Below are 10,022 nucleotides of genomic sequence, written 5' to 3'. Positions count from 1 at the left end.
TTTAGCAAGCACTGACAAGCTCTCTGACCCATCGCTTACTTGTGGGCACACACACAGGTGTGTCAGTCTTCAGGAACCAACCTAGTATCAAACAATAGTGTTAAGCTCTATCCTAAGGCAGCAAAAAAAGAACACACACTCATACCCATACATACTGGAAACAAGCTAAATTTTTCCAATTGTGTCCAAAAACCCATTCCGTGTTTACGATTTCTTATGCTTGTGCGTAGACCATAATAATTCATTAGCGTGTCCTTTGCTACTTGCACACACATGCGCTGCCCGTTTGGTGAACAATACAAAAATGTTAGGCACATTACATTATTACACATCTCATCAATCTAGTACAATGCCAACAGCCATTCTAAGTGTTGAACTGCTATCAGAGTTATCATCGAAGGAAGTGATGAAAACTTCGTGTGTATTTTAATACCCTCCCCAGTCGTACTTTGTTGAGACTTCCCGCCGGTCGCCCAGTCCCTCGTGCTGCCGTGTTTGTTCAGAGTGCTGGTCTTATCAGGTCTATCTGACAGCACTGGCGGAGCCTGGCGACTGACAGCGAAGCATGTACAGTGGGAGAGAGATAAAGGCAGTGCTGTTTAAATAAAAGCAGGGACGGCAGTAAAGTGGGCCCGGAGGAAGGCTTCCATTCTACCTCCAGCACAATGGGCTCATTCTTTAGGCCAAGGGGCAGAATAATATTGGCCTTCTAGAATGGGTGGCACAGGAAGAGAGCCTCCTGGGAGTTACCCGAAACCCGCCGGCTTTATTTACAGCCATCCACTCCGCCACATACTGTACACCCCCATGGGAGGTAGTCTCAGGATTCAAAAGCAATGCACGACCAAACAGTCCAACTCTGCATAATAGACCTTGGCCTCAGCAAGCTTTTCTCAAGGTCTTGTGCTCACAGCTTCCTGGTCAAAAGGATTGTTGGGGGCTCCTGGCATTGAATGAAGGTTTTGGTGCCGCGATTGAAATGCAGGTATTCTTAGAAGAGGGTTTGATGGATTTAGGGCCACCAGTGTGTTTTGTGGGGTTTTTTGTGTGTGGCCCAGATGCATGCGAGTAAATGTACGAATGTGTGTCCGTAGGCTCGGGTGGTGTTCCAGAGCAAAGGAAATTTGTTTAGTTTGTGAGGGATTCTATTCTTCATGGATGCATAAACACTTGTGTCCAGAAGAGGTCGCTTGTCCCTCACCAAGTGTTGCTCCCCTCACACAAGGTATTCCATTAAAGAGAGTGGTGGAAAAATTGCTATCCGGAGCCAAGGGAGTATGTGACTGAACCACAGAACCATTTGAGTTTTTCAGAGATTTTTGTCTGTTCTGCAAAATTTGTCCACTGAGCCATCTCATCTTTGTGCCAAAGTCACACCTTCACTGAGCCTGATGCTTCCGGAAGACTTTATAGTGGTTTCCTCAATACTTAAATCAGTGGATTAAGCACAGTTAGTATGAATTGAGATGAAAGAGCTGTAAGCTTTATAGCTACAGCCCCTATATATGCAGAACTCCAGAGTAAGACTATTCCAGGCCTTCATAACTGTTTACAGAACAAAATGCTACTCACTGTTGGGAGAGCACAAGTCCTTAATGCAAAAATAGAATAGGAAGCATGAACAAAATCAGAGATGGGGGAATTTCACAAAGACAGAAGATCCTTGTAGATTACTAGGAAACAGGAAAGGCTTCAAAAAAGCATCCACTCATCTCCAAATGTATTTTGTCTACAATGTGTTTCATCATCCTCATTCCTGTGTCTGGTCTAACACCGTTTCATATGCCATATCGCAAGATTTCTCTTCCTTTTTTTTTATATCACCAGGGGTGGTTTGCTCTCCATCTCTCACTCTTTCTCTCTGAGCCAAAGGTGAAAATGAATGCTAAGCGTTTAATGAGGGTGAGAAACTTGTCTTTCACACTGATAATGAATTCTCCCCCAAACTACCAAATACTCAAATGAGCGCCTGTTTGACACTCTGTATCGTTAATGAACTTGACAATCTAAAAGTGTCTGGCTTTGCTCGTGGAACTATGATATCCCTTGTACATAGCAAGACAGACAACGAAAATCCACTTCACAGTCAGACAGTCTCATAGGTGTAAACAACAGTCAGGGAATGATAGGCCTGGTGAAATGCAAGATGCCCATTTTTAGAACATGCTACTGGCACCGGGACAGGTTTGCTAATGATTCCGCAGAGATGTCAGCCCATACCTGGCAGCACCTGAGTTTAATTGCCCCAGGGGTGTCTGCCTATCATCCCTGCAAATTATTTAAGATTCTGGAAAGTTTCCAGAATGTTGGGAATTTTACAAGTGAATGTTATGGAAGTGTGTGTTGTTTTCTTGCAGTTCCCAGTACACAATAACATTCACTTGAAAACGCTTGACATGTCTTTGGGGCCTTCGTGTCCAAATGTTTGCCACTAATTTTATAAGACCATATAAAATGACTTCAAACTTAAAACATCTCTCATTACCTAGGCCTGCTTTCCATAGCTTGGAATCATGCATTGTTTGTGATCCCGTAGTGGCATGCCCAGTGCAACAGCACAGTGCTTTTATCACAGACCTCTCAAAGCCACCTTACACAGCATGGCGCGCAAAGACCCCCCCAGTACTGCTTCTCTGTTTCCACATAGCTCTCTGGCTTTGCTGCTGATCAGGTGACCGCTACAGAGTGTGTCATTAACATACCACTGCCATGACAAAAGCACTAATTATTATTCTCAGCCTGGAGTTAATGAACCCAGCTGCAAGAGAAGCCTCTCTGTCATTGTGCCTAAACCCTCCTCCACTATACCACCCACCCACCTCCAACCACCAACACCACCACCCCCCACTATAACCAAACGACCTCACCAATATACCAGCTTACTATGTCTCCCTCCCCCACCGAGGAGAATAGAAAGGCCCCTGGAATTAGAGACGGGAGAAACATGCCTCTGTCATGCCTCTGCGTTTGGACAGTTGGTTTAATGTGTCACACCGTGTCGCCTTTGTGTGTTTCCCTCTAGTCACTTTTTCCATGTTTCCATTTAACCTCATCGCTCCATACACCCAGGCTACGCCCTCTTTGGAGGAGCTCGGGTTCATGGAATTGGGTTACGTGTCATTAACAGTGTCTCTATAGGCCCATTCAGCCGAGTAATTAGCAGGAGAACGTGCATTCCCATGGTGACACAAACCGTAAGCCATCACATAAACACCCAAATATGCATAAAGCCAAAGCTTCCATCTAAAGCGACACCCTCCCTACCAACCAAGGGGGGGAAAAAAAGTAATCATGTTTCTCTGGTTTTTGAGAGGCCATGCATGTGTGATGTGCCTTGAGTAAAAACAATAGGATTTAAGTTTCAAGGTAGTTAAAATAGCTCTTCTCTACAGGGGAGGGTGGGGGCAGCTGTCTCACAGTAAATTGAGAGAGAGATCAAGGTTCAGGGGGGCTGTCAACTCTATGGCTCTGTAATCCCCTCAGACAGCTTCCACTTCTGTCTGACGTGTGTGTCCTTTGCCCCTACACCAAAAATATCACTTGCCCCCCAAACCCCCCTCACCCCACCCCCTTTACTCTCGATATACCACCTACCCCTGTATCACAGACATGCATTAGGCTAACCGTTCAACTTCTATTTGCGTCCCTCGGTAAGATGAATTGGCGTCAGTGGTACTTTACGATAAAACAAACTCTGGGCGTGGTGGCCATTCTTGCACAGAATAAAGATGAGAAAAGCGAGAATCCTGGCCTTGTTGGGATAACACATCCAGGGGTCTAAGAACACAATAATAGCCCTGCCTGAAAATACAAGGAACAAAATAACAGTGGAGGTTTCCATTACAAAGGCCTTGGATGGACAGCAGGCCTGCCGCTGTTGAAGGCCTATTCAGAGGAAGCAAGTTCCACAGGGATCGGGTTGCCTTTATTTAGTCCCTACCTGGAAATGGAAGAGAGGCAAGGAGCTTGTTTGATGTGACAGGCGATGGCCCTTCTTATCCCGCCACAGCCGTGCGCCACACACCTGCCTGAATGGTGTCACATTTATCAGCCCCCTCCCCCAAACCCAAACCCTCCCACACACCTTACCCCCTCTACCCCCTCCCTGCCGTGACCTCTCTTTCTCTCCCCGGCTCCTGTTGTATCAGCATATTACTACAGCGTCTAATGACACACCAGAACTTGGACAACCAAACAAGTAACAGACGCTCCGTCTCTAGATGAAACTAAACATGTGACAGATTTAATGCCCCAGACAGTAATTAAATTTACGCTATCCTGTTTTAATATTAATATTGTGATGGTGTGATAAGGAGATTTTGAATGAACCTATACCTACACCCAATGAACGTACAGTATCGATTGATGAGAATATTTCAGGTGGAAGAGAGCAGAAGAGAATGCACGTGAAGTGGGAGAAGTGTTGCCGTGAAGGAAAAGGAAAAGCGCCATGGTGCATGGAGAGAGCGGCGGAGACCATTTGACCCCTTTTTGTCACTCTCGGCTTGGCGACTGACCGTCGAGCCTGCTGTCTGTAGTGGTTGTCCCGTCAGGTCCGACGCCCTGTGACCGCTAACAGAGATGACACAGGCACCTCGGTTAAGTGCATTCCCAGAGGCCTGAGCTCTCTCATCTATGGCCACAAAATCTGTGCTTGACCTGTGCTGATAAACTCACTATGGATAGACTGTCTTAAGAGACTGAGAGGGAGAAAGAAGGAAATCTCAAAAAAGGATGGCAAGAGACTTCGTGGCCCTGACATGCTGCTAATCCAGAAGTGTCCTGGTTTGTGTCAGAGTGGCTGTGGTTCCTAATTTGGAATGATGGGATAGTCCATGTCATAGTCTTACCAAGGGGTGCACAGAGGGTTGTGGGATTAGCACACTATGCACTCAGATAAGAAACTAAGACTTTTTTGGGCGCATCTGAAGGGGCTGATTGAGCATAGGGAAATACAAGGGAATCCGATATTCACTCTTTCTCTCCTCATTTCTGAGAATGGCTAGGTCAGTATAGGTGTAATGGAGTCTAACTCCTCTTCAGTAATCCTCTGCTGTCAAATAGGAAACGATAGTTCACAACTCACTCTTTAAAACACACATTAATAACAAATTTAAGTAAACTGTGGATCATAAAGAGTTAGCAGTTACCAAACGTTTGACCATATGTATAAGGTCTGTTCAGTTTTTTGACGCATACTTACTTTGATCTATGTTTAAGAACGATGGGTCATTTTGACTTCAGAGGGGAATGTTTGAGAGAAAAGATATTTAGACCATCTATTTGGTCAAAATGAATGGATTTTCACCCATTCATAGAATGATGTCTATGTCACTAAATGACTGCAAACATTCCCTCACATTTTTTTTCCCTTCTCCTCTCTAACGGCAGGCCTCTTGACCCCTCTGAGAACTTTTCCTTCATCTCTGAATGGCACCAAGGACCGTTCTGTGTCTCCAGAACTATCCGGCCTCTCGGGGCCAGCACTCTCCTCCCACAGTGCTTATCAGAGCCCGCAGCCTGGTTCAATTATCAAATATCAATCGGCCAGGGTGGAGAAGAAAGAACTGTAGGTTCCCGTCCAGTTGCACATTGTTTCGTCTGGCAGTGTTTATTTAGATGTAAATCAGCCTGCAAAAGTGTTACATCCTGCTTGTGTATGGAGGGTGGGAGTCCTGGACTGCTTGAGGAGGAAACTGGCTCGCAGAGATTGGGTCCCAGGGAATGTTTTGTGAAGGAGTGCCACAGTTTGAGGTGGGTGACATCATCCATTTTCCCTCCATCTTACAGCTTCAAGGCCAGGCGTTCAGGGGGTGACACACCTCCTCTCCTCTCAACACCTTCACAGGCCACCACTCTCAGTCCTGTTATGATTGCACTGATTAGTATTTTCGTTAGCGGGACTACAAGACCACACCATACAGTACTGCATCAGCTGCAGAAAGATGTAGGGAAAGGTGTATACTTCAAGTTAACTGGTTTAATTTCCTTGCCACCTTATCAGACTTCTTTCACTCAACCCTCATCAAAAGCTCATGCCTCAGTTGGTAGCAAGATGACACAATGATAAAAACCTATGGTAGTGGGTTGAATATGAATGGGTGGTATCTGTTTTAATGGTTTGGCAGAGTGGGAAAAAATGTTCTCAGAGTTTTGATTGTTAGTTGGCCATGTTTGAAAGAACACTGTGAAGGGTGCGGAGAGTATTGTGTATTGTACTGTATTAAATCCCTGTTGTTCTTGAACTGCAAGGCTGAAGTCAGACTTAAGAATTGCCAAAGTGGATGTAACAGAATACAAAATTGAATGACCGGGGTGTAAGCACTGACGCACTATTACGACGTATAAGCACTCAACGAACAGTGTGTTACTGTATGATAAGACACTGTATGAAACATTTAGGGTGAAATAATAGATACTCAAGATGTTCAAAACCAAGCACATGCACACATGCAGATGCACACACACACACATACACACACACACACACACACACCATCAAGATATACATGTATGCCATAATATGACCTTTTGGAGATGAAGAAGAAGAATTGGTTATCTGCTTTCTAATGTGACTCTGGGGAGGGAAGATCAATTACATCCCCTCTGTGCCTCTGACCTTGACACAGGAGTCACAATAGGTCCTCAAGTGGCGTCTTCAAGGAGCAATTAGCCGTTGGCCTAATTCTGTCTCTGAAGTCATATCTGTATTCCTCCATCAACACAGACACTTTATACCTGACACAGCCAAGGTCGTCAAGAGGGATTTGACTGTGACACTTACTGTGAAAGTAAATTTTAAAAAGTACTATCAGTTCAACAAATCGGCAGTTGTATGGTTTTTGTGTGGTTCTCATCAAAGTGTGTCTAAAATATGCTGATGTTTTGACAAGGTCAAATTTCCAACACCATCACCTGCTGGGGACACATTGGTTCAAATGCTGTACTATTTTTATTTCTGCCTTGAATGTTCCTTTACAGAAACTGGGGCAATTTAAGCCTATTTTCAGCTTGTCCTCAGAGGGCCACACCACCAAGTGTTTTAGTGTGCTGTGACAGCTAAATTCATTTCTTTACCCACGAAACCGCAGTGTGCCGCACTGCCACAAACCACATTCGATGTGCAGAAACAAGTGCATGTGTTTCACAATATCTGAAAAGCAAATAATCACAAATAATCAATGAAATTTCATCATTGTATCCTCAGGCACATAAAGTGTGTGTGTGTGTGTTTGCGTGTGTGTGTGTGTGTGTGTGTGTGTGTGTGTGTGTGATGAGCATGTTAAAGGAAGGAGTAATTTATCTCTATAGATGGACTAAAAGAGGAAGAGTACACGTTTCCAGCTGGTTCACATGAACTTTATGCCAAAGCGGGCAGCAACTAATTCTAATGATGTCTTACCCTTGAGTCTTACATATATCTGATCATGTGCAAAAAGTAATCATTCACCCTTCTTTGATATCGTATGCATTTAAAAACGGTCTTCTCGTCAACGTCAGAGTCATATATTATTAAAAGAAAGGAGGGGCTCAATACCATGCCAGTTTTGCTCTAGCATATTTAAAAATCCATGATTGCATGGCAGATCTTACTACCTTCAAACAAACATTTTTCCCCAAATATAATTCCTTTTGATGGAGTTGTTGTCATCAGTGGTCTTTTGAAATAAGACAGTTTGAACAGTGTGAAAGTTACTTGTAAAGATGAGCCAACATCTGGAGAGACTTAATGAATTAATTCACATAATTTCTTTATTGTGCTGGAATTACTAAACAATAATGTTAGAATGAATATGTAGAATTTCCTTTACTGTATACAGACAACCCTCTGAAGTCTGTAGCCTGTGCATTCAGTTTTATCCATATTTTACATTATTTCTTAAATGTTGAGGAAAACTAAACATTTGCACCTGTGTACCTGTCACCCTCAGAGACTCTCATTTTTTGTTAGAATACCTCTTAGTCACACCTGAGTAGCTTTTGATATGTTCCCCAGGTTCTTGTCATGCTAAAAGATCAGTGAAGACTTTCCTCAGGGAAAATCAGGCTTTGTTCTGTATCCAGCATGTTCTTCTCTAGCCTGATATGTGGCCCTTTACATGCTGATGAGAAATCATAACATCAGGTCAGTGCATGTTTTGCCATAGGGAAGGTGTTTTATGGGTAATGTGTTGAGTGCTGACTTTGCGTGATGTCTAATGCATATCTTTGGTCTAAGTTCCACTTTAGTTTGATCAAAACAACAACAGCAAAATAAATTGTGCAGCTGCAGACATTCTTGAGTTTCTTAATTCTTCAGAATGGAATTTAAAATAAATTTGACTTTTGGATTTGTATCTTTATTGCTTGCTGTATGAGCACATTCTATATAGTTTAACTCTGATTTAGTCTGAAGCTCAAACATCTTCAAGTGACTTATTTGTGACCAACATATTTGTCCATTCAGAGATATATGAATGGACATACTGACTTTTTGTGATATTACATGGCTGAGAATGCATAAATAGTGTCCAACAGTAATAGCATACTTTAATAAAAAAATCTTTAAATTATAATATTTCTTTCTTTTTTGTTTCTTTACCGTCTATTTTATTTTTCATGCTTTACAATTCTACTGTATCTAATTCAATATGAATTTGAAATATCGAAGTAAATGTGTGCTGTGTCACAAAAAGTAAGTAAGTAAATAAATAAATGTCCTTTCAAGTTTTAATTCCTGGATCTCTTAAATTTATGTTTATCCACGAGCTGTGTGCGAACATCTAACCGCTCCGGAAGTGATTTGTAGTTGAGGAATTGATTTGCAGCTCTCAAGGCCACCGGGATTGCTGTACTGGACTGTAAAATAAATTTCACTGGAGATTAATCATTTGTCTAATCAGGCTTCTAGCACCATGATTCTGAGGCGTACTTGGAGTCTTGGAGTGACGCGGCAGTTCTCCTGTAGAGGCGGGAAGTGGTTGGGTAAGACCAGCAAAAGACCCTCGCACCTGAATTGGCGCGACTAAGGTGCGATAGTGAGTACCCTCGGCTTGGAAAAGGAGCTCTCTTCCAAATACCTTATAGTGGACTTAGACCATACTGATAACCAGTTTCAGATGCTTATTTACAAAAGAAAAAATTGCCACCTGTCACTTGTACCTTTTTCAATTTTGATACACTAACAACGTTGTATCTCTGTCTGGATGTAGCACTTAAGGCACTATAAATGTAGAAGCAATCTATAAATGTAGAAGCAATAAAGAGACATTAGCCATAGTACTATTGTTAGCAAACCTGCTGCAGTATTTTATTGGAACAATTTGTCTCCTGGTATAGACTGGCAAAGTTCATGGTTATTACCTAGAAGTTTTTTTCTTACAAAGAGGGTACGGGAAGGCGCATTGAAAATACTGCAAAGATGTCATCCTGTCAATTAGAGCATTGTTAAATTTAAGTTAAATATTGTCCCTCTTTGTTCCTTTTGTAACAATGTGGATGAAACCATAACCCAATTATTTTGGGATTGTGCTTTTAGTCAGAATTTTTGGAATGACCTTAATATTTTTTATAAACAAATTAGGTGAACGACTCGGTTTAAAATTTAACTTATATTGTTTGGTTTTTATAATGATGAGTTTTCCGCTAACAATGTCTATGTTATTAATGTTATTTTTATTTTTAGCCAAGTTCCATATACACTCCAGTAAGTTTGAGAGACAGAAGCCTAACTTTCCTGTTTATATGTCCTATGTGATATCATATCTGGATACAGTAAAGCATTGCTTAAATCCCAAAGCCAGTAAGACTAGTACTCCATGTAATGAATATAATATTTAGTGCTTTGTTGTTGTTTTTTTTTTGTTATTTTTTTTTTTTTTATATATAACCTCTAGCATTTTCTTTTTCTCTCTTATGAACATATGTACCGTATATTTTTCTCACGTGTACGTTGTCAAAACCAGTTGTGACTTGCATTCTGTAAATAAACTAAAAAAATCTATTAAGGTCACAATATATTCGGTTTTATTATGGCCTTAGCA

This window comes from Chanos chanos, chromosome 4, assembly GCF_902362185.1.
Source record: "Chanos chanos chromosome 4, fChaCha1.1, whole genome shotgun sequence".
Classification (NCBI taxonomy): domain Eukaryota; kingdom Metazoa; phylum Chordata; class Actinopteri; order Gonorynchiformes; family Chanidae; genus Chanos; species Chanos chanos.
Note: the sequence above shows the minus strand (reverse complement) of the source record.